This window comes from Macrotis lagotis, chromosome 8 (assembly GCF_037893015.1).
Source record: "Macrotis lagotis isolate mMagLag1 chromosome 8, bilby.v1.9.chrom.fasta, whole genome shotgun sequence".
In the NCBI taxonomy this organism is placed as follows: Eukaryota; Metazoa; Chordata; class Mammalia; order Peramelemorphia; family Peramelidae; genus Macrotis; species Macrotis lagotis.
This window is the reverse complement of record NC_133665.1, coordinates 140020355-140038819: the sequence shown is the minus strand read 5'-3', so window position 1 is coordinate 140038819 and position 18465 is coordinate 140020355. Positions and strand designations below refer to the sequence as shown.

The following is an 18465-nucleotide window of genomic DNA, read 5'->3' as shown; positions in this document are numbered from 1 at the left end:
ATATTCAGCCTGGCTCTTCTTCTCTGTGTTCAAATATGCACCCTGTGGGGCCACTGACAATAGGAAATCCTTCCAGATTATCTACTCAAATTGGAGTTTGTGCTTTTGGCGCTGAGACTTAGCTTCATGGCTTACTGCATGTCAGTCCATGGAAGTGATTTATGGAGAAGTTAGGGAGCATTCTCCAAACATATTCACACCAGTGACCCCTCCCTGGGCCTGCCCAAAATGGGATTCCTCAGGGGAAGAAGCAATTCACCACCTGGTACTATTTGATCTCTCTGTTTGCAGGTTAACCTCTCTACAAAATGTAGTTGTGCTTCCAATTCTAAATATTTTTTAAAGTACATTACTTTTTATTATATGATGACATAATACAATAATATGGAAAAGAAGAGGATTTGACTTACAGGTCAAAATACTAGGTTTGTTGCAGTTCATTGTTTATATATACACAACCCATGAAACTAAAGGAAAGTGGCATACATTTTGTGATTTGGCCATATGTAAAATATATGTTATATCATAATAGAATAAAAGTCAGTGTTTAAAAAAAGATCTGGAACTGGAAACACAGCCACATTATGTAAAAAGGTTAACCTGTATACAGAGTTACCAGTTTTAAAATAGAATTTGGTTATTTTGTGACTTGAAAAGATCCAAAAGACATCAGCTTCAAATAGGGATTATATTGTTCTGTTATTTTAGTGGGTCTAAAAAAATTCCTCCAAAGTAAGTAAAGTATTTTTATACTAGTCCTCTCCCAAAATAGCAACACCTATTTATTTAAACTTTAGGCAAGGAGATTACCCAACAAGATTCAAGACTGAGTGGTTATTTTTAAATGAAGAAACAAACTCAAGGAAAGATGGACAGAACACTCAGAAGCAGACTGCAATGCTGAATCTAGTGCTAATTGTATTAAATTCCAAAAGTTTTAATGACTCCCCACTTACTAAAGGATGAAAAATAGACTCCTCAGTTTGAGATCAAAGGCCGTTTACAATATGGCCCTTACTAAATTTAAACAAACATTATGTACCTACTCTGTGCACTAACTTGTCATGTCATTCTGAATCCTTGAACAACACTATGTCTATAGGACACAAGCCAATCAAGCAGGAAAGTCTTTAGCTATAGGCTCCATGACCAAATATATACTATTCTTGTTGGAAGGTCCAACCTAGCTAAATTCAGAGATGCTCATCACCAAGTCGGCCTGAGAGTGATATTACTTTTTCAGACATGGCAATTTATCTAAATTGTGTTGGAATTTTAATTCATTATTGGACAGAATATCCACATCAAAGAAACCATATCTTTATAATAAGGAAGCACTGTGCTAGGTGCTATGGAAGATTATAAAAACTCAAATCAAATACATCTCTTTCCTTCATGGAGCTTACATTATAGCAGGGAAGAGTATTCTGCCCCCAAATATCTTTTTTTTAAGGGTTTTTTGCAAGGCAAATGGGGTTAAGTGGCTTGCCCAAGGCCACACAGCTAGGTAATTATTAAGTGTCTGAGGCCAGATTTGAACTCGGGTACTCCTGACTCCAGGGCCGGTGCTCTATCTGCTGCGCCATCTAGCCGCCCCCCCCCAAATATCTTTTTGTTCATATTTCCTCACTTAAAAAAATACCCGAAATTCCACCATTAAAAGAAACTCACTCATTATTAGAAGGGTTGCAGAAAGACTCGCACAATAATGCATTGCTGGTAGAGCTGCAAGTTAGTACAACCATTATGAAAAGTAATTTGAAGTTAGGTAGATAAAGGAACTAAAATGTCCATAGCCTTTGGCCCCACCCCCCAACCAATGTTTCTTTGTTAGGTATATATCCTCAAGGAAGTTATTGATAAAAAGAAAGGCTCTTATTTATAGCAGTACTTTTTGTAGTAGTAAAAAACTGGAAACAAAGTAGATATCCATTGATTGAGGAAGGACTACACAGATTGTGGTATATGAATGTAATGAAATAATACCATGCTGTAAGAAATTATGTGTGTGTGATGAATCCAGAGAAGGATGGACTTGGAAATTGAAGTAAACAGAGCCAAGAAAACAATATATACCATCACTACAACAATATAAATGGAAAGAACAACCACAAAGCAATTGAAAATGTATGTCTCAAAATTACAAAGAATAAACTTGTTAGCTTGGTCAAAAAGAAGAGATATGAGAAGATATTTCCATTGCCTCCTTTGGGGTAAGAGTGGGGATGGGGTTAGGGAGGAGGGCTGTTTCACAAAGTGTTCCTATTTCATATAATATTAGAGAGTTTTTTTTGTTTTGTTTTCTATTGTTCTGTTTTGCTGGGAGGGATTCTTTTTCTTTTTGCTTTTAAAAAAAAAGCCTTTGTTATAAAGGATAGCTCTGTGGGAGGCAAGGGGGATTCAGGGGAAAGTTTAGTGTGAAAACAAAAGATCACTAAAATAATTGTTTTTGAAGAATGAATTCTTTTGGGACTTTCAAAGAGATCATAATAGTGACATCATGGTATAATGAAAAGAGGGCAGCTGGACTAGAAATCAAGAGCTATACCAGGTTGTACCAGATGCACTAGTGTTGGCTATACCACTTATTTGATATGTGACCTTGATAATATCACTCCTACAGCTATTGCTTCTGCTGATGCTGCTGTAGTTGCTCCACCTTCCCAAATTCCAAACCAAAGGAGAAGGAGAAAAGCTTGGAAGGAGAAAAGCCATCAGGGACAGGTGTCTTCATATTGGTAATGTAATTCAATTTCTACCTATTTATCTGGGAACTGTAATCAAATTACCACTGTCATTGTCTCTACAAAGGCTATATTAATAGACTGCTCTATTGTGCTCTATTGTTCCTCTCATTTATCTTTGTGACTTTCCAGAATATAACTCACTTCCCTGGGCACTATTCCCCTATATTTACTGTCTCTCCCATTAGAATATAAGTTTTTTGAGGGTAGTCAGTCACTTTACATTTTTAAGTGCCTGATATAGTATCAGGTAGATGGTACAGTAGATAAAGCACTGGGTTTGGAATCAGGAAGACTCATCTTTCTGAGTCCAAATCTGGTCTCAGACACTTATTTGTTGTGTGACCTTGGGCAAGTCACTTAACCCAGTTTGCTTCAGTTTCCTCATCTACAAAATGAACTGGGGAAGAAAATGGCAAACCATTCCAGTATTTTTGCCAAGAAAACCCCAAATGGGCTCACGAAGAGTCACAACTGAATAGCAACATGCTAAACCCTCTGAGTACAAAGACTAAAAACAGTCCCTATTCTCATAGAGATTACATCTAACAGGGAAGGCTAGGCAGACAACTTTATATAAACAAGATATATACAGAATAAATTGAGGGAAGTTTCAATAGGGAGGGACTAAAAGTTAAGGAAGACTGGGAAGGACTTCTAGAAGATGAAACTTTAGCTGGGACTAGAAGGAAGACAGAGAAAGCAGGAGGCAGAAATGAAGAGAAAGAATTTCAGACATAGGAAAATCAGTGAAAATGGCCAGTCAGGAGATGAAGTGTTTCAGAACTAGGATTGTCCCATCACACTTTTATATATTTGTATGTTCGTGGCTCGGCACAGAGTAAACACTACATGCTTTTCATTCATTTGTTATATCAAGAAGAGGAATTGAAGAATAGTCAAAATATAAAATCTATACAGGTTTCAATTAACTGAATCATTTGACTACTATGGAATTCTGGGTGAGCCACTATCAAAGTTAACTTGATAAACAGACAGAAAAATGCAGCTGGTTGATTTGGTGAGCAAAAACTTCCCCCATTAACTCTCATAGGACATGAAATTCCACCTTCAAAAAGATTATTTTTCAAAAAGAAATCTCTATTCACATGTGACAGTTCTTAGAGGGGTTACCCTGAGAGATCCCCCTTGATACCTAAACCTTAACTGGTATTGGAAGACATCTCAGACTCAGACTGTTAGGTTGGAAGGGACTTTAGGGCTAATCTGGTTCAATTTTCTCATTTTCCAGAGGAAGAAATTGAGCACCTAAGGGTGAAGTGATTTGCCTAAAGCAAAGACAGAACTACACCTAAGTCCTTCTAGCTGAGTACTTTTCCACTATACCTTGCTGGAAAATGCCAGGGGAAAAATAGGGCAATTATATGCATAAGGATGGCAATAATAATAATACTAAAAATAACAATAATAAAACAGGACTATGTGAAAATGGAGAAGACTGGGGAACAGGCTAAATAAGGAAGACCCAGAACCAAATGAACACAGAAGACCAGTGTTTGATAAACCCATGAAAACAAACTACTAGGGGAAGGACTCTCCCACTCAACAAGAAATTCTAGGGAAACTGGAAAGTATTTTGTCAGAAAATAGGTTGAGACCAGCATCTTAAATTGTAATCTAAAATAAGCTCCAAATGACAAGCAGTCTAAATATCATTCAAAAACTTTAAAACCAGGAGATATATTTTAGAACTGTGGTATGGGGGATAATTCATAATTCTTTATTTAGAAAACTAAATAAAAAATTCTGATTATGAAACATTAAAAAGTTTTTGTATAAGCAATACATTAAAATAAGAAAACTGGATATGTGTGTATATAATCAATCAAATGTTTCTGATAAAATTCTATTTTCACAACACATCTAAGGATTTGACATAAATATATGAAAAAAGCTATTCTCTAATAAATAAGTTCTCAAAGGACATGGACAGTTTTTCAAGAGGCAATGAGACAATCATAGAAACAACTTCAAAATCATTATTCATAAAAGATGCATATGCAAACCACCCTGAAATTATTATAAGCACCAAATTGATAAAAGTGATCAGGATGGAAATAGTGAACCTCATTAATACACACTGGTTAGTGCAATGAATTGATCCAGCTGTTCTAGAAAACAATTTGGAAATATCCAAGAAAAATCACTAAATTGTTCATACTTTTGATTCTCATATGCTAACTTGCCTATTGTTCTACACATATATCTTCCACATATACTCAGAGAAATCTATTTGTGTGGTGGAGCCAAGAGTGGTGACTGGAGAGTAGGTGGAGGAAAAGTAAAGAGACTCAAAAGACAGGCAACACCCATATTCCGAAGGTAGAGACCAGAGGAGTGGAGTGAGATTTCTACCCCTCCCTCCTGTGGCAGTACAGTAGGGAAACTTTTCCACTGTATACAAATAAACTCTCATTGTTACAATAGAATCAAAGAATTTGAAAAGCTAAAAGAAACTTTAAAGATCACCTATCCTTTAGGCAACTTGCAATCATTAATTTGTCACTAGTTCAGTTCCCAGGTTCATCCAGTTATTGAAAGAGAAACCTTAAAATGTAGGAAGTTAATGGCATTTGAGGGACTTGCAGGCAGCTAGGTGGTACAGTGGAGAGTGCATTGGGCTTGGAATATACTTTGAATGTATTTTCATGAGTTCAAATCTGACTTCACTCACTTATTAGCTGTATGACCCTGGGCAATTCACTTAACCCTGTTTGCCTCAGTTTCCTCATCTGTAAAATGAACTGAGAAGGATCTTTGATAAGCAAAAAAGCAAACAAACCCAAATGGGGTCACAAAGAGTCAGACACAACTGAAAGGACAAAGATTTAGGATAAAAGGATCTCAATTAAAGTTCTGATCATTCTCTCTCTCTCCCTACTGTCTATTTCTCCTTAGGCAAGGTGTGTAATGTCTGTAATGTCTCTAGAACTCATGGAAAATGAGAGCTACACCAGAACTCTAAGGCTCTTCTAGCTCTAAGTCCTAATATCTGGTGACTTTCTGAATCCCAGTGTTAGAAGGGAATTTACAAGTCTTCTAGCTCTACTCCTATTAAATTCTATGCACTAACTCTTCATCTAGTTATGCTGAAATGTCTCCACTGAATGATAGGGAGCTCACTCTGACTTCAGGTCAACCTACCCATCTGGGGCAACCTTAATTATCAAGTAACTCTTCCTTATACTCAGCCAAAATCTACTTCTCTGTGCCCCCCCCATTAATCCTAGTTTTGTCTTCTGATACAAAGTAAAATAAATCTATTTCTTAACTCCCCCCCCCAAAAGTTGAAGGCTACTTGATTCTCCAATTCTCTTCTCTATATTACACATTTCCCTTTAATAGAACCTTATCTGGCATGGTTTCTGGTCCCCTCACCATTCTGGTCATGCTCCTCCGGACAGTTTCTTAATTTCACTTCCAAAAGGTGGCACCTGGTTAGCTGTGATCTGGCTAGACTCTAGTATCTTGGGACCACTATATCTGTCATTCTAGTCCAGGTGTCTAACCCACAGGTCATGGGCCATATACTGTCCTCAAAACCCTTTCATGTGATAATATTACATTTTACTATTATACTCATTGGTAAAATGGGTTACATTAGTCATAAATGAATATTAAATTCTATATGCTGTCCTTGACAAGTTTTTGTTGGGTGACGTGGCCCAGACAACACACATTATAGACAATCCTTGATTTTGTTATGCAAAGGGTTCCTAGAAACTACTAGATTATTGGAAAGCAGACTGTCCATATGTTGCTGAATTCATCTGTCTGTATGTTCAAAAACTACAGAATGAGCATTGATGATTATAGGTACAAAAATCTTTAGTAATTCTTTATTTCTGATTAAATAATTTACAAACTCCAAAGTTTGGCATTCAAAGTTTTCTACACTCTGATTCTAACCTAACCTTCCAGTCTTATTTTATACTTTTATCCTTCGCCTTTTACATTCCAGCCAAGTTGGACTATGAATGACTGAACAAAAAGGCATTTATTATTAACTGTGTGCTCAGCACTATGTTAAATGCAATAGATACAAATAAAAAAGCAGAAAACATCTCTGCCCTCAGGGAGCTTGCATTCTGATAGGGGAGACAGACTGTCAGATAGATAGACTGATAGACTGATAAATAGATGAATAGATAGACAGACAGACAGACTGACAGATAGATAGATCAATGATAGATAGGTGGGTGAGTAGGTGGGTGGGTAGATAAATAGGTAGGTAGAAAGACAAAGTGTCCAGGGAAGGGTAGCTATCTATCTATCTATGAGCTTTTTTGGTTTAGAAAGTTGCAAGGATGAAGAATAAATTCACACATCATTTTCAGTAGTTAGGCAATATTGATTTGATTATGGTTCCAGAGCTGAAAAGGAAGTGAGATAAGACAGATACTCAGAAGAAGGGTAGCTGATGAGAAGATGACTTTTGGTTCTCAGTTATATCTGACTCCATTTAGAAATTTCTTGGATACTGGACTAGTTTCCAATTTCCTTCTCCTGCTCATTTTACAGATGAGGAAACTGAGGCAAAAGAGTTTAGTGACTTACCCAGGGTCACACAGTTACTCAGGCCTTCCTGACTCTAGGCTCAGTGTTCTATCTACTGCAGATGTTGCCCAGAAGACTAGAGTAAAATAAAACTTGTAGCATGTCTGAGTATTTTCTTCATATATAGACTAAATAAGGCAGTCACTTCTAGGGGCAGGGCAATGGTCAGGACAGACTTCCAGACTACTAGCTATTCTTCAATCTTGCTCTGCTTCTTCTCTCTTTTTTTTTATTGCTATTCATTCAAACTTCCTAGCCTAGAACAAGTTCTTTTATCAAAGCCCTTCATTGAAATCCTTCTTTTTCTTCTAAGGTCAAATCAGGTATCACTTGTCTCCTTCATGGATTCTTCACCAATCCCCCAGTTCAAAATGTTCCTTTCCTTCTTGTATCTGTCATGCTACTCCACTGGCTTCCTTATGTTACTTATCACATTCAAATGTGCATTTATATATTTTTCTATCATTGTCTCTCTGTCTCTCCTCTTGTTCTGTCTGTCTTGCTCTTTCACAGACAAAACACACATGTACGCAATCACATTTGCACACACACACTAAATTGTAAACTCCCTAAGGCCCAAGGACACATGCGAGTTCTCATCTCTAACTCTATGACCTAGCCTATAGCAGGTGTTTAACAATGTTTATTACAATAAATTGAATTCAGGTACTTTTTAATAAGCTCTAAGTGGATACAGAAGCAAAAACGTGTAGAACCGCCTGTGCCACCTTTGTGAATATAAACAACTTGAGGTGAGGTAATACAGTACAATGGGAAAAAGACATTCTGGCTCTGAACTCCAAAGGTCTGAATTGAATCTCAGATCTGCTATTTACTACCCTGGGGCAAATCACTTATTCTTTCTGGGACTTAGTTTTCTCACCTAAAAAATGAAAAGATTGTACTAGATGTCTAGAGTCCTTCCCACTTCCACCCCCCAGTTCTAAATTTATTCCACAAGTATAAGAACTTATTAAAAAAACACAAAAAAACTTTATATCCCTGTGCACTACACATATTAGATATCAGGTGTGATGTGTGGCACATCGATTGACATTGAGAATTGTCCTATCTTCTTTTATCCCCTGAACTTTCTTTAGGGCTATCCAGTTAGTTTTAAAAAGTTCAGTCCCTGCTGTAATACTTAATCTCAATAAATACTGGATGATGGCAAATTCTATAATCTACTAATGACTTGGCAAAGGAATCTTTTTCTTTCATCTTTCTCCTTCAAGAACTCCATTCAATGATTAAGGTTAGGGGTAGCTAGGTGGTGCAATAGATAGAGCACCAGCCCTAGAGTCAGGACAACCTGAGCTCATATCCAGCCTTAGTCACTTAATTCTCTAGCTGTGTGACCTTGGGCAAGTCACTTAACCCCTTTGCCTTGCAACCCCCCCCCCCCCCCCAATGATTAAGGTAAATGAAGCAAAGAATGACTTCTTTTATCTAATCAAATAAATAAATAAATAAATTTGGGTGGGGAAGATGCTCAAGGTTTCTGGTCAAAAGTGAACAACAAAAGAGTAACACTTGGAATCCCATAATGTTACTGTTAAAAGAACATTAAATGTCAACTATTTTTATTTTATTGTCTTTGTAATAATATAATTATAATACCTAGCATATATTTAGCACTTTATGGTTTTCAGAGTGCTAAACAAATATCATCACCATTTTACTGTTGAGAAAACTGAGGCAAACAGAGGTGAAATGACTTGCTCAGATTCACACAGATAGTAGGTATCTGGGGCTGGATTTGAACTTAGGTCTCCAGACTCTGTGCTACCTAATTGCCTTAATGATCATTAAATCATCACTTTATTAATAATTATTATATTAGCATTATTTATGTCATAATACAATATTCCAAATTCATCCTCTTTTTTTTTATTTTTCAAGGTGATGGGGTTAAGTGGCTTGCCCAAGGTCACACGGCTAGGTAATCATTAAGTGTCTGAGGCCAGATTTGAACTGAGGTATTCCTGACTCCAAGGTCAGTGCTCTATCCACTGCACCACCTAGCCTCCCCTTCAACCTTGCTTTCATTGCATTCATGGGCCCCCATGTCTGCATGCCCACCTCCAACCTCTGCCGGAGCAAGTGCCACCCTCAGCAGCAGCTCTTCCCTGATCTCCACAATCCACAGCCCCTCCTCCCAGCTGTTCATATTCTCTCCCTCTTAAAATTCCTCAGTGTTAGTCTGAATAGCCTTTGTAATTGCTTCGCTGGGTATACTCTGGATGTCTTCTGTATAGTACAAGCTCCTGAGGGCAGAAACTGTTTGGTCTTCTACTTTTGCATTCCCAGCTTGTCTGCCACAGAAATGTTGAATTGATTCTATGTTGTCCTTATCACTAGAGGTGAAATTTAAATGCTGTTCCTTGATGGCAGAAAAGAAGTTGAGACCTGAAATTTCATTAGTCTTGGGAGCTCCCGGTGGAAAAAAACTGTCTCCATTAATGCAGATTAACAACTATTTTGCATCTTACAGTCTTAGAGAATAGCTAAGGCTTTGAAAAGTTAAATGACTTATCCAGCTAATTATCACAGCTAATATCAGAAACAGACTAGAGTCATCCTGATTGGCCCTCTATTGACTTCAAATGCATACACACATGCATGCATGGATATATACATTTGAACTGCCTTTATCTAAATATAGGTAGATATACCTATATGTACAACATGTATGGTGGCAAGACACAACTTTTCTTTGCCTTAGTTTTGCCTTCTAAAAATAGAATAATAATACATAGCAAAATAAGGGAAACACTTTGCAAATCTTTAAGAGCTCTAGAAATGGGAGCTATTGTTAGAACATCTTTGCAGTAAAAGGGTAACTTGGGCCTAACAAGGTTATCTCTTGTTGAAGGTCACATAGCCAATAAGTGGCAGTCACCTGCAAAATTAAACAGATATGGTACCAGCCTTCTTGGAGTTTGAAATCTAAGACAAATCACACAGAAATTAAAGGCATGTACACACACACACACAGCAAACAAACATTTAAAAATTAAGTAAATAACTAATGAAATAATTGATCTTTGTAGGATAGTGTCACTGAAGTAGGTAGTGGAGTTCTTGGACAATGAAGAAAGGTTAAAAAAAAGTTCTTGGAAATGTGGTCCCATGCCATAAAATTACTCAGAAAATCAAAGACAATTTTCAAAAACCATATGCTTATGAAGCATAAATCATCAATAAAAGACTATAAAAAGTCTTAGACACATTAGGCAAAAGCTAACAGAGCTGTAATGGAGATTTGCATAGCTTGTCTGTACATTGTTCTTTGTAGGCAGACTCTCCCATTACATTGGAAGATCTTTGATCTGAGAGACTTTCTTTTGTCTTTCTTTGAGTATCCTTTGAGCACAGTGTCTGAGACATAGGAGACACTTAGTAAATGTTTATTGATTGACTAACTGACATAGACAGACATTTATTGCAATACTTCTGGAATTTGTGATTTCATCTATATGACCTTGTCCTCTCAAAATGAAGATCACAGCCCCTTTCCATCTGGTTTGAGAATTACTGGAGCTGAAAGATGCATCACCCTGTAATCATCCTTCTAACTTAAGCTGGTCTTCAAACCACAGACATACAGTCCATCTTTAGGTCCATCCTTGGAGTCTCCCCAAATTGTGAGAGCCACCAGAGCATGTATTCTATTGACAGAACTTTTGAAAACCTAAGGTCACCTCCACCAAGTGATATCAGGGCATGGCCTTAGAGGAGAAACATGCCATTATCAAAAAATGTCAAATGACTCCTAAAGGAGGTAGATCACCAACACAATCCTTAACAGGATTGACTCTTTTAGAGAATTATAAACTGGCAGTGCCTGGAAGAAATCTTAGAAAACACCTACTCCTGAGGGCAGTCAGTTTGCTGATGCTTAATGATCCTTTCTCAGAACAGTGTTTTAAAATGTATAAAACAGAATATATCAGGTTTCACAGAATACCAATCTCACTGAAATAGTTATCAAAATATTAATTTTCTTGAAAGGTTCACATACATAAGATTACAAATCTGTGAATTTTAGCCCAACCCACTTATTCCACAAAAGGAGAAACTTGAAGTCCACATAAGGGAAATGAATTATATAAGATCACATAGCAAATTAGTAATACAAGTGTCCATCCTTACCTGAAATAGAGAGCGAGTGAAACTTCTCTTTACTTGACTTTGATCCATTTTCTTACGTATCTTTTTTTTCCAAATCAGATTGATGATTTTGTAATCACTTTGTTTCAATAAACACAAAATTGACTGTCATAATCTTGGCCTTTAAGACAAAAGAGTAGAAGGAGCACTTGTCATTCAAGCTCCCAAGCTGGGCTTTCTGGTTCTACACTGTTCTCAAGCTCTACTCTGGCTAACTAGCTCTTAAGTAGGCTTGGCTTTTTTTTTTTTTTTTAAACAGGCACAAGGCAGGGCAATAAATGACAGTGCATTTTTAGGGACAGTATATCCTCTAATCACCTCTAAATCAGCATTACTTCCCCAAACTTAACTCATTTCAAAATAGTTCCTCTCACACACTTCCCTATTTCATCAGTGGTATTATTATTCTTTCTGTCACCTAAGAGTAGGAGTACTCTTTGACCTCTTTCTCAGGGTCAAGAAGAACCAGATTCAAATCTCTTCTTAGATAGCTACTAGTTATTTTAATTACAAATGAGGGAATCTAAGGCCCATTGACTGGCTGTGGGACTCTGGACAAGTCATTCACCCTGGTTGTTTCAGTACCCCCATCAGTAAAATGAGTCTGAGAAGGAAAAGGTAAACCACTTCAGTATCTCTTCTAAGAAAACTCCAAATGGGTCCCAAGGAGACCTCCTAGAGCTAAAGTTTCTTTATCTATGATCTGGGGAAAACGAAAGTATCTGCCATCTCAGGGGGGTGAGGGAGAAAGAGAGAAAATTTGGAACTCAGAATTTTTAAAAAGGAATGTTCCAAATCATCTTTATATGTAATCGAGAAAAAATAAAATAGTATAATATTTTAAAAAGCAAAAAAAAAATCATCTAATTGCTAAACAAATGAAATAATGTTGTGTAATACACTTTTCAAGTCCCTGTGTCAGCTATTATTGTTATCACCCATCTCCAATCACTGTCTCATTAATCCTGCCTCCCACATGTTTGGGTCTGAGATACCCTTCACACATCATTGCATAGTTGGAGTGACTATCATGGGCTCCAATAAAGGATGTATTTTTTACAAAGTCTCCTAGAAGAATTCTTTTCTTGAATTCAGAACTAACTTTCCAATCAGTCAGTTAATAAACATATATTTAAATGCCATCCCTACTCCCAAAGAGATCATTGTCCAGTGGGGAAGAGAAAACTGCGTTCAAATAAACTCAGGATGGATTGGAAATAGTCAACAAAAGGAATTCATCAGAAATAAGGGGGAGGAGGAAAGGGGTCAGGAAAGGTTTTCTGTAGAAGGTGGGATGCTTGCTGGGACTTGAAGGAAGCCAGGGAAGGTAGGAGGCAGACTTATGGGTCACCCAGGTAGCCAGTCCCAAGGCCACACTTGAATCTCCACTCTCCTTCATTCACCTTATCTAATCAGTTCCCAGTCTTATCAGTTCTACCTGAGCAGCATCTGTAACATCTGCCCCGTCCTTCTTTCTGTTCATCCATCCTCTACCCTTGTTCATTATCTCTCTCCTGGAGTATTCCAATAACCTCTCAGCTGGTTTCTCTAATTCTACTCTCTTTTCAGTCTACTCATCATTCTTTATATCTTTGCTAAGTTAAATATTTCTAAAGGACAAATGAGTTTAATAATGTAACTCCTTCACTTAAAGAACATTCTTTGGTTCCCAGTTGCTTCTAGTATAAAATAAAATCTCCCTTGTTAAGTATTTAAAGGCCTGAAAATTTTTAACTGTCATCTATCTTTCTGGACTTATTTTGTATTACTCCCACTTACAAATGTCACATTCTAGCAAAACTGACCTCTTTCCTTTTTTCATATACCACACTCCATCTTTTATCTCCATGTTTTTGCACAGTCTGTCTTCCATGTACTCTCCTTCTCCCTCAACTTTTCCTTTTAAAGATCCCCAGCTTTCTTCAAGGTCCAGCTCAAGTTCTTGCTGTTGTTGTGGCTGTTGTTCAGTCACGCCCCACTCTTAGGGACCCATTTGGAGTTTTCTTGGAAGAGATACTGGAGTGGTTTGCCTTTTCCTTCTCAGATTTATTTTATTGATAGGGGTACTGAAACAAACAGGGTGAATGACTTGTCCAGGGTCCCACAGCTAGTAAATGGGCCTTAGATTCCCTCATTTGTAATTAAAATAAAAATAAAGGACTTGGTTTTGATGACCTATAGTGCCCCTTCAGTTTGAAATTTAGTCATTATAATCAATCATATTGCTATACCCACCTCTGCCTCTACTTGTAATGCCCCTTCAGTTTGAAATTTAGTCATTATAATCAATCATATTGCTATACCCACCTCTGCCTCTACTTGTAATGCCCCTTCAGTTTGAAATTTAGTCATTATAATCAATCATATTGCTATACCCACCTCTGCCTCTGGTCAGGTGGCTACAACTATAGCTAAGGGGCCCTGAATACCTAAGGGTAGTCACCATATCTAGTGATAAATTTAGTCAGTGTAACCTGGAAAAGGAACATATTGTTGTTTGTTATTCTTGCTCAGAGAGGACCAAAATGACATCATGATGTTGAGGTCAATGTATAGTATGTCCACCTATGGTGGATCAGAACATAAGATGCTTAGTTCAACCAAAGGTTGGGTTCAATAGTTCATATGAACATTTGGGATGGAGCTATTTCTATACTTGTGCATTTCACATTTTCTTTGAGCTACTGCAATTCTGCTTCACCCATAAAGCACAGAGCCTTCTTTGATGGCATGCCATGCTGGGTATTTTCATGCCAGTATCTCCCATGTTTCACAATTGATACTAAAGTTCTTCATAGAGACCTTGAGAATGTCCTCATATCACTTCTTCTGACCTCTTTATGAGTGCCTGCCTTGTGTGAATTCTCTGTAAAATAGTTTTTAGGCAAACTTTTGTTTGGCATTTGAAAAATGTGACCAGGTCATCCACGTTATACTCCCATAGTAGAGTTTGAATGTTTGGCAGTTCAATGTCTGGTATATTAACTTGCCAGGTAATCTTCAGAATCTTCTTAAGACAATTCAAATGAAAGGAATTCAGTTACCTGGCCTGGCATTGGTAGACCATCCAGGTTTCACAGGCATTTAAAATGAGATCAACACAATGATTCTGTAGACCTTCAGTTTGGTAGGCAGTCTAACACCTCTTCTTTTTCAATTTTTATTTAAGGCAATGGAGTTAAGAGTGATACAGCTAAGCAGCTATTAAGTGTTTTGAGACAGAATTTGAACTCAGGTCCTCCTGACTCCAGGGCTGGTGCTCTATCAACTGCACCACCTAGCTGCCCTTTCCCATACAGTCTTTTGGAGCTTCCCAAGGACAAAGCTAGCTCTGGCAGTATGTGCATCAACCTCAATTATCTGTGTGGATGACGAAGGTAAATAAATTTATCCACAATATTCAAAATTTTTACATTTCTCGTAATCAATCATTCCATATTACGACGATGTGGCAATGCCTAGTGCAGAACCTCTGTTTCCTTAGTGTTAATTGTTAGGTCAAACTTAGCACAAGCAACAGAGAATCGATCCATACATCATTGCATCTCAACTTCAGAGTCTGCATTGAGGGCTCAATCAAAAGTCACACCACAACTCTCCCTTTACTTTAGTCTTGGCTTGTAGCCTTTTCAAGTTAAATAATTTGCTGTCGATGCAATTGCTGACCTCAATTCCATTTTCCTGGTTGGAAATGTCTGACAACATTGCAGAAAGCATCCTACTGAACAGCATGGAGCAAGCACACAGCACTACTTCATTCCATTGGTGACTAGGAAAGTGCAAGAGCATTGCCCATTATCCATGGGAAAGCATGCTCTCATGGAACTTCCATAAAGTACTGATGAATTCCAGGCAGTTTTACTTTATTTTACCTTATCTTCCATGTCTGACAGTATCAAAGGCTTTGGTTAGATCAACAAGTGTTGTGTACAGATTTCTATTCTGTTCCTGGCATTTCCCCTGAAGTTGTTGATCATTTTGACCAAGTCACACTGGCTCCCCATCTGCAAGGTAAAGGATCACCTGATTAAGGAGGACTATGGCAAGAATCTTTCCAGCAGGGACTAAAAGAGAGACCTTTGTGTAGTTGTCACAGGACAACCCATTTACTTTTCCTTTGTTTAAATGGACAATGGGAGCATTCTTGACCTCTTGGCTATATAATTCAGTGATCTCTGTTAGCTTTCATATGAGCAGTGGGCCCTTTTCTTGTTGATCTCTGCTGAAATGGAATCCACACTAGGCATTTTGCCGTATAAGCGGAGATTAATGACATTCAATACCTCTTCAGTTGAAGTTCTACTAGAGAATGATTGACCTCAATGTGAGGTAAATGGTCAATGGCTTCAGTATTGGTTGATAGCAGTCCATTGGGAGTATTATGGAAGTGTTCAATCCATCTCTCCTAGATCATGCATGTCCTTTCACAAATCAATGTGGTTCCACTAGTGCTGAGATAAGATGCACCAAAGGTCTTTGATCCTTAAGTAGCCTTCCAAGCATAATAAAAACATTTGGATCCTATCAATATAAAACTAAACCTCATCTATCTTATTCCTGAGTCAAGAATCTGTATTTCTCTAGTTTTCTCTTGTGCCCTACTTTTGATGAAATTACTAGAAATGGGAGAACTATTTTGCTGATAGGCTCTGTAGAGAAATCTTATCTTAGCTTCTAACATTGCTACTCTAATTACTATAGTATAATTTCTTTAATGCTTTCAGGGTGTTTTTCTAATAAATGACTCCCTTTTTTATTTCCTATTTCTGCCAGGAAAATTGGGAATCAGCTAGGTTGCTACTACATATCACTATAAGCTCCAAGTAGATACAAAACTTGAATTCAAAAAGTCACATCACCATACCAAATGTAAAATTCTATTATAGAGCATTAGTCATCAAAACTGTTTGGTACTGGCTAAGAAATAGAGTGGTGGATCAGTGGAATAGATTAGGTGCAAAAGAGACAGCAGGAAATGACTATAGTAATCTACTGTTTGATAAACCTAAAGATTTCATCTTCTGAGATAAAAACTCCCTCTTTGATTAAAAACTGCTAGTAAAACTGGAAGATAGTATAGCAGATACTAGGCATAGACCAGCATCTTACACCCTATACAAAATGAGTTCAGAATTAGACATAAAAGGTAATATTATAAGCCAATTAGGAGAACAAGGAATGGTATACTTGTCAGATCTATGGAAAGGGGAGCAATTTATGACCAAAGAAGAGATAGAGAACATTATAAAAAAACAAACTGGATAATTTAAATTAAAAAGTTTTTGCACAAACAAAATCATGGCAACCATGATTAAAAGGAATGTAATAAATTGGGAAACAACTTTTGCAGCTAGTGTTTCTGACAAAGGACTCATTTCTAAAATACATAGAGAACTGAGACAAATTTATAAAAAAAACCTAAGCCATTCCCCCATTGATAAATGGTCAAAAGATATGGAAAGGCAATTCTCAGATAAAGAAATCAAAACTATCTATAGTCATATGAAAAAATGCTCTAAATCATTATTGATTAGAGAAATGCAAATTAAAGCATCTCTGAGGTATCACCTTACACTTCTCAGATTGGTCAAAATGACTAAAAAGGAAAATAATCAATGTTGAGGGGGATAGGAAAACTGGGATATTAATGCATTGGGTTTTTTAGGGGTTATTTTTGGCAAGGCAAATGGGGTTAAATGGCTTGCCCAAGGCCACACAGCTAGGTAATTATTAAGTGTCTGAGACCAGATTTGAACCCAGGTACTTCTGAGTCCAGGGCCAGTGCTCTATCCACTGCACCACCTAGCCACCCCCTATTAATGCATTGTTGGTAGAGTTATGAACTGATACAACCTTTTTGAAGAACAAGTTGGAATTATGCCCAAAGGGCAATAAAACTGTGTGTACCCTTTGATCCAGGAATACCACTGCTAGGTCTGTATCCCAAGGAGATCATGAAAAAAGGGTAAAAATCCCACATGTACTACAATATTTGTAGTGGTGAAGAATTGGAAATTCAGGGGATGCCCATCAATTGGGAAATAACTAAACAAGTTGTGATATATGTATGTGATGGAACACTATTGTTCTATAAGAAATCATGAGGGACCAGATTTCAGAAAAGCCTGTAAAGATTTGCATGAACTGATGCTGAATGAAGTGAGCAAAACCAGAGCATTGTATACACTAATAACAATATGGGATGATGATAAACTATAATGGACTTGTTCATTCTAAAAGACTTGTGATGGAAAATACCACCAATATCTAGAGAAGGAACTGTGGAGTTTGAATGAAGACAAAGCTTATTATCTTTAATTTTTAAAAATGGTCTTATTTATTATCTCTTTTTTTTCTCTCCCATTTGGATCTGATTCTTCTCTCACATCATGCTCAATATCAAACTATATTTAGTATGGCTATAAATATAGAGTTTATATCATATTGTTTTCTGTCAGGGGAGAAGGGAAGGAAAGGAGGGAAGGAGAAAAATTGTAAAACTCAAAACCTTGTAAAAAAAAATGAATGGCAAAACCTACCATTAGAAAAACAAATAGGGGCGGCTAGGTGGCCCAGTGAATAGAGCACCGGCCCTGGAGTCAGGAGTACCTGAGTTCAAATCCAGCATCAGACACTTAATAATTACCTAGCTGTGTGGCCTTGGGCAAGCCATTTAATCCCATTGCTTTGTAAAAAAAACATAAAAAAACCACAAATAAATAAAATAATTTTTAAAAATTAATTATTTTTTTAAAAAAGCCTAAATTGAGAAGGTGAGAACTATCTTATCAGAAGTATTTTTATCATAAGAATTTAAGTAATCAATCAATTCATTCACTGTGCTAAGTGCTAAGAATGCTGATTACTGGATTGCATTGCATTGTATTATATGACCCTATTTGTCTGTTTTCTATAAAAGGACCTGGAGAAGGAAAAAAAAAAGTCACATCACCAAAAAAAGAAAAAAAGA

The 18465-nt window shown here is 37.1% G+C and overlaps 1 protein-coding gene across 1 annotated transcript in view; it reads right to left on the bottom strand.

The window, feature by feature from the left end:
* Nucleotides 1-11494, bottom strand: part of RAF1 (Raf-1 proto-oncogene, serine/threonine kinase) — a 106969-nt gene extending 95475 nt beyond the window's left edge. The window contains exon 1 of the mRNA XM_074198534.1: nucleotides 11478-11494. The gene's annotated coding sequence lies outside the window, so the exon portion shown is untranslated. The remainder of the gene's footprint in view (nucleotides 1-11477) is intronic.
* Nucleotides 11495-18465: the final 6971 nt, after the last annotated feature.